A 7,085-nucleotide genomic window follows, 5' to 3' on the forward strand; every position below is an offset into this window, starting at 1 on the left:
AGTGTCGATGAAGCCCCCTTGCACTGGGCCCAGGTGTCCTTGGCCCCCCTCCCGCCTGGAGGCACTCGCAGCAGCTCTGCGTACTAGGCCCAAGTGCCTTGCCCCCCCCCCCCACGCCTGGAGGCACACACAGCAGTTATACTGAGAATCTGCAACAATATGTTGCAGAGTCAGATTGCATGAAACTAAGCAAGGCCAAACAGGGGAGATATGGAAGAACAATGCTGAATAAAGCAGCTTTATGTATAGTTTAACAAATGATACAGAGAACCAGGGAACTAGCTGGGAACTGGATTGGCTAGCTATATGGATACTTGGGGCAGCTTGCTATTGGATAAGTATGCTGGGAAAAAGGATGTATAAAAAGCCTGTGTAACTTCCTGCTCTGTGTACAGGATTTGAGATTCAAATCTCCCTGCACCTTTTTGAAGCTTCAAATAAACTTTTCTGCTTCTCCACCCCGTTGTGATTATTGGGTGTAGCACACCGGGTAACAAACCCACTTCAGCTGTTGTTTAGCCTCTTGGCACTGGGTGCCGGCAATAAGGGGAAGGGATCATGCTGTAAGTTGTTGGTGAAATACCTGAAAATGGAGGACAGGGCAGGGAATGGATCCAATCGGAGAAAATGAAAAGCAACAGATTAAAGGATTGCTGTGAAGATAAAATCATCGCGGAATAACTCCTGGCTGGGGAACACCTAGAATCATTAATTACAATAACAAATAGACAACGGTTCTACTTTTTCACACCACTTATGCTATTTCTTTATCCTCTGAACTTCACTTAGCTTGGACCGTGAAAGGGGTGAGGTTCACTTTCTCTTCAGAGTTCATTTTGCTTCCCGTTTCTCATGCACTAACGTAAAACGATTGTGTGTGGAGTCTTTCCATTGGGGGAAAAAAAAAACCCTGACGTGATGCTTTCAAGCGCAATCATGAACATGTTTTCACTTCATATTTAATTTTGTAAAATCAATTTTTTTTTTAAATTTTGGTCCTTAAATAGTGTCCCTTTTAAAATAGTCTCCAGCCTGTGCCTAAGTATGCTGTAGAATGCTTTTCCAATCGTGGAGGCTTCTCTTCTTCACCCACAGCTCTGACTGCATACCTTGACTTTGGTTCCAAACCATTGTTGCCAATACCCCTTAAATCTGAACTAGATCCCCCCCACGCTCCTGAAATTTAGCCCCGTCCTCCTCCTTGGCACGTCAGTCCAGACCCAAGCCCTCCCTGCTGCCAATGCAGCTCAGTCCCAACCTGAAGCTCCCTACTACTGCTGATGCTCTTCAAAGTTCAACTAGAAAGGCCTTTTACGTTTCATGTGGCACCTCAACCCTCTGCCTCCAGCTCTGTGAGTTTCCTCTCTTTTCTGGTTCTATGAGGCCATGTGGTCTAGCTCAGGGCTTCTCAACCTATGGGTTGCAACCCAAAATTGGATCACCAGAATGTGACCAAGGGTCTCATGAGAGGCTGGAGGGAAGTGGGCAGCCACACACTCACCATGCAGCAGTGGTTCCTGGGGCTTTGGTCCAATGGAGCAGGCTGGGCTTGGCTTCCTGCTCCGGGCTTTGCGATCTAGCACCTGCGGTTGCAGCGCTGCTCAGCTTTGGCCCAGCAGCCCCCTTGTCATGCATCAGGTTGCAATTCCGCTCCCACAAATTTGGCCCAGTTGGGGCCAAATCTGAGCAGTGCTGTGGCCTCGGAGTCCAGCCCACCCTGGGGGACAGGAGCTGCAGGGACTCACCACTGGGGTACAGTGCACTTAGTACTTATTGCGTTAATGTGTAATTAATAAGATGTTATTGGCACTCAAGCAGTTGACTGGGTCATGACGGGACACTGTTTACAAATGGGTCCTGAGCCAAAAAAGGCTGAGAACCACTGACCTGGTTCACTGGAACTAGGACCCACAAACTCCTAGGTTCTAATCCCAGTTTTGCCTCTGGCTGCTGTGTGAACGTGGGCAAGAAACTCGACCTCTCCTTGCCTCAGTTTCACCATCTGTTAAACAGAGGTTATGATACTCACCTCTCTACCTTCCAAGAGACTAATTAACTGACATTAGTGCTTTTAGTGACATTTAGTGACATTAGTGATCTTCAGTGCATTGTTCAATCTATGGTATCAACAATTGCTAGCTAATTCCTCTGGGGAACGTCTTAATCCTGCTACAGTCACTTCAGCCTCAGCAAAGGACCCTGAGTGGGTTCTGATGGGGAAGCTCCCCAGCAGAGCTGTGCAAAACAGTGGATGAAGTTGTGTCTTGTAAATAGCAACAGCCTGGGAAGTGTTGAACAAAAGAAAGAAAAGCCTCAATGGGTTAAAAAGACAATGTGCTTGCTTGGCTACAATTGTGTTCAGCTGCTATTGATTTATTACAATATAAGCTAATCTGTGAGGCCAGCAGTGCAGAGGCACTCAGGAGGAGCTTGGTCTGAGGAGGAGCTAGGTACAGTACTGAGTGAATTAGTACATATACGCAGTCGAGTAATTTATGAATTAGGGATCTGCACTAAAGCCGAGTCAGCGACTAAAGGTGAGTGGCTAAGAGGTTAGAGTCAAAAGAAATTATCTCTAGGCACGGGGAAAAAATAGTCAGGCCCTGAGTTAGAACCTAGAGGGTGTTGGAGAAAGCTCAGCTCAGGAAGGTAGATCCAGAGATGGCGCCTAACTCTTGATGGTGGAGGCATGTGAACACCCCACGCGCCACCTCTGGGCTGAGGAGCAGCAGCAAGCGAATGTCTCAGAGAGCATCTCATGGCCGTCGGGCTCTGTGGGTACAGACCAGGTCCTGGGGGTTTCACCGGCTGGCGCCAGGCTCCTTTAGGGGAGAGGCAAGCGCATGTCAGGGGCTCAGCTCAGAGCTGTGCCACCTACCCTGCCTGCGGAGCGCCTGGCCATGCAGAGACATCCTGGCTCGGGGAGCAGGGCAGGGGGGGCTGCCAGGCAGGCAGGCAGCCAGTGCCCCAGCTCCCAAAGTGTGGAGAGCCAGGAGCTGCAGTGGGCTGGGCAGCTCCCACCAACTTCCAATCTGCCAGCTCCTGGCATGAGCCAATGGTTTTCAAATTGTGGGACTGAAAAACTCTGTGCTAAATGGAAGGCAGAAATCTGGGGGGACACACATGCATTGCCTCTGGGTAGATCAACAGCAGTTTAATTAGATTAAGGGTACATGTAGTGTAAAATATGAGGGGACCCAGAACATAGCCTTCCACTACCAGTAACTCTAGGCTCTGAGTGGATAAATGAAAGGATGAAGTGACACAGAGCTAAAACAGAGTGAGAGTAGACAGATGATTTTCATTAGAGGTGACCCATCTTCCAATAACAGGATAGTGCAGTAGAGGAGGGGAATGATTTCTCTCATACAAAGAAAAAGTTTCTCCTGGAAAAAATGGGCCCTGGAGAGTGCGCTAAGTAGCTGGGTAAGATAGTTGACAGTGGGCAGGGAGTTCTGTCTTTAAGTGTACCGGTGGCAGGGTGTGTGACCACTTTAGAGCCCTAGTGGAGTAATGTTGTTGGCTCTCACAAGACAGACCTTGCTGGAAATCTTTTAATTACTTTAGGAATTAATTTGCTGGTCAAAAGTGTCAGCCAGTTCTCAAGGCTGGAGTCCTTTATCTAAACAACAGGTACGGCATGATCGTTGGCAGTGCACCTTCCCCATGCTGCCCTGCCACTGTGCCTCAACTTGGAGAAGACTGCTTCTGGAGGTGGGAGGATGGTAGTTCAGATTTCATGCCCATTCAGCCGTTGGCCTATAGGGGTGCTAATGGTAATGGATGAGTTTGTGAGGTGGGCGCATAGCCCCTGGGAATTGGACTGAAACCACAAAGGCACGTCCCATAAGCCACCAATCAGGCATTAACAATTGTTATCACTGTCACCCTGGATCAGATCTGAACCAAAGAACTAGTTGTGGAAGGAGTTCCTCTATCAGGATTTAGCCTTGATGGGCCTTAGCATTGCTCAGCTCTAGGTCAAAGTTTTAAGCAAACAATCTCCTAATTGTACATGGGAGTGCTATGATTGAGTTCTCGTTTTGCACTGACATGTTTAAGGGATGAGAATTTCAGGAAGGGTTTACTCTGCTTTGAAGGAGGATCAGACCCCTCTGGGGGATTTTTCTGCTAGGAATGTTTAGTTTGTTTTTTATTTTGTCCTTTGCAGCTGAGAAAACAATTTAAAAACTGGACAAATAGTCTCAGTCCCTGCATGTGGCCTGTTCCTGAGAGTGGAAGGAGGACAAGTCACAGGGGAAAGTGTAGCAGGTTTATGGTAGCATCCCATAATAGATATTGTCAAACCGGAACGCTAATCTTGGCAGCTCTTATCTATATTAGCTGGCTTGCCTTCAAGTTGGCTGTGTTGTCTGGGACTGGGTGCCAGGAATCCTGGGTTCTACTCCCCACTCATTCCATCGTGACAAGTCATTTAACCTCTTCAGCCTCAGTTTTTCCCACTGTAAAAATGGGGACAACATTTAACTACTTCACAGGGAAGCTGTACGGCTTAATATTTGTAAAATGCTTTGAGATTCTTTAGCGGCAGGTGGTATAGAAGGGGGAAATATTCTGTGTTCGTCTGACACACTTCCCCTTTGTGTTGCCTTTTTGCTAATATAGTGAAAGAATTTAAGGGCTGGCACATTTGTGAAAAGAATCAATATTAAGCAAATATTGCAGAATATTAATGAGATATGAATTATTAGATTACTAAAGCAAGTTCTCTCTGCCATGAATTTAAAATTCAGAGTTACACTCACCCAGCTGAGGAACAGAAACAACACCATGTGATCTATATGGCCGGTGAAATCTAATCAATATAGCTAGAATTAAAATATTGAATACTTGCAATGACCTATTTGACAGATTGGGCTTAATCAAAAATTTTATATGAAGAATAGATGCAGATGAAGAATGATGAAGAATAGAAATTCTGGTAAGAGGCAACTATACAAAAATGCTGCTTTAAGGACAAACTTAGTTTACTTCAATCTCTTGCTAATGGGTGGGTGGGTGAGCGGAGCCTACTCCATCCTGGGTTCTTCATTAAAAGGTCATAGACTAAGGAGTCTTCTTGCAGAAGATGTGATGTGGTTTGATAGACCAAGAAATGCTTAAGGACCAAGGTCAAGGGGATAAAAGTGACCCAGCCCAAGGACAATTTCCCATAATTACTTGGCAAGTAATTTTAATTAAAGAAATTTGAGAAAATTCCAATCTGAGCACGGACAATTCACAAACAGAAAATTTGGTGAAAATTGCTTAAATAAATGAGTCAGTAAGAATTATTCACTTTGCTCTCATGTTGAACCTCAGGATCACATTGGCTTTATTACCAGGATCTGGCACTGCAAATTCACATCTGATTTTACCAGCTACTATTCCTCCAGGTGTTTTTAAATCTAGGACAGTAAGCTAGTGAGTCTGCTGTAGATAAAGAAAGCCAAAAGTAAGTCTATTCAGACTTCTCTTCTTTAGCCTTGTTTCTTGTGTTAATTACAGTGTCACAAACAAATGCCTCTCAGCTTTCCTAAATAGGGGGGCGGAGAAGCAGAGCGGGGCGGTGTGTTCAGGGGAGGAGGCGGAGGTGAGCTGGGGCCAGGGAGCTGCCGGTGGCTGCTCTGCACCCACCAAATTTTCCCTTTGGGTGCTTCAGGGCTAGAGCACCCATGGAGTCAGCACCTAAGGTACCACTTTTGGCCGGTTAAATTTAGAAGCCCTTTTAGAACTGGCTGTCCCTCGCAGAACAACCGGTTCTAAAAGGGCTTCTACATTTAACAACCGGTTCTAGTGAACTAGTGCAAACCAGCTCCAGCTCACCACTGGACGTAGTTAAAAGGTTCTTGGTGGTGTCATTTTAACAGAGGTCTGTACAAGGGAAATATAGGTGGAAGTAGTTAGGAATAGTCCTCAGAAACTATGAATTAGGTTTGTGGACATAATTGGATACATATTTATACAGTTTGTGGTAGAGAGAAAAGACAATCTCGAGGTTAAGGCACTGGACTGGGACTCAGGAGATCTAGGTTCAGTTTCAGCTGTGCCACACGTTTCCTGTGTGCTGTTAGGCTAGTTGGTCTGTGCCTCAGGTCCCCAGCTATAAAATGGAGATAAGAATATTCCCTGGATCTGTTTTACCTGGTTAGATTGTAAGCCCTTCACGACAGGAATGGTCTGTGTGTGTGTGCGCCCGTCCTCCCTCCCTCTCAGAGGTCCAGAGAGGCCCGGGCCACTTCCAGCTTTTGAGGCCTCTAGCCATAATAAAAATAAAAAATGATGACACATGAAAACAAAATAAGGTACCAAAAAAAGAGTGAAACATAATTTGAATATTTTTTTATTTAACAAATGCTTTTCTAGTCTTTTTCTGTGCAAATGCACTAATTATTGAGGAAAAATATCTACCTTTTGTGCAATGTCCCAGTTGACATTAAGCATGGCGAGCCCATTCAAACGGTTTTGGTCCGATAAGGATGCACATAAAAACAAGTTGCGAAACTTATCAAATGCCAAAAAATTAACAATTGTCTAAATTTGAGGCCCCCTTTGAGCTTGAGGCCCAGGCCAAATGGCCCTCCTGGCCCCCACTCTGATTGGCTCTGTGTGCGTGTGTGTCTGGACTCTAGCACCATGGGGTCCCCATCTCAGCTTGGGTCTCTAGAGGCAGTATAGTAATACAAGGTTTTCCCCTTACCCTAGTTTGGCTTTTTCCCATTCTCCACCCCATGCCAGGCTTTGGGTCCTGCTAGGTAAGATGAGTAGTGCTTTATTCTGTTTTGAAATGTTGGTAAAAATTGCTTGAAACACTGGTGTGAAGTGCAACCTGAGGGGCTGCGATTTTAAGCAATGCTGTTGGTAGATGCAATACTGTATTTGGGAATGAGAAGGATTTGAGCCAGTAGTCCACTAAAAGGGTGAACAAAAAGCAGCTTTGTACATGGTTTTTTATACGAAGCACATTGTGCATATTCTTAAGCATTGCCACAAGGATTAACATAGCTGCATTTTAATGTGCCAGGGGCAGGAATTCAACTAGAAAGCAGAGTTGGAACAATTTGGTCAGGTGCTGCTCATTGCTA

The sequence above is a fragment of the Lepidochelys kempii genome, chromosome 1, assembly GCF_965140285.1.
Source record: "Lepidochelys kempii isolate rLepKem1 chromosome 1, rLepKem1.hap1, whole genome shotgun sequence".
Taxonomy (NCBI): domain Eukaryota; kingdom Metazoa; phylum Chordata; order Testudines; family Cheloniidae; genus Lepidochelys; species Lepidochelys kempii.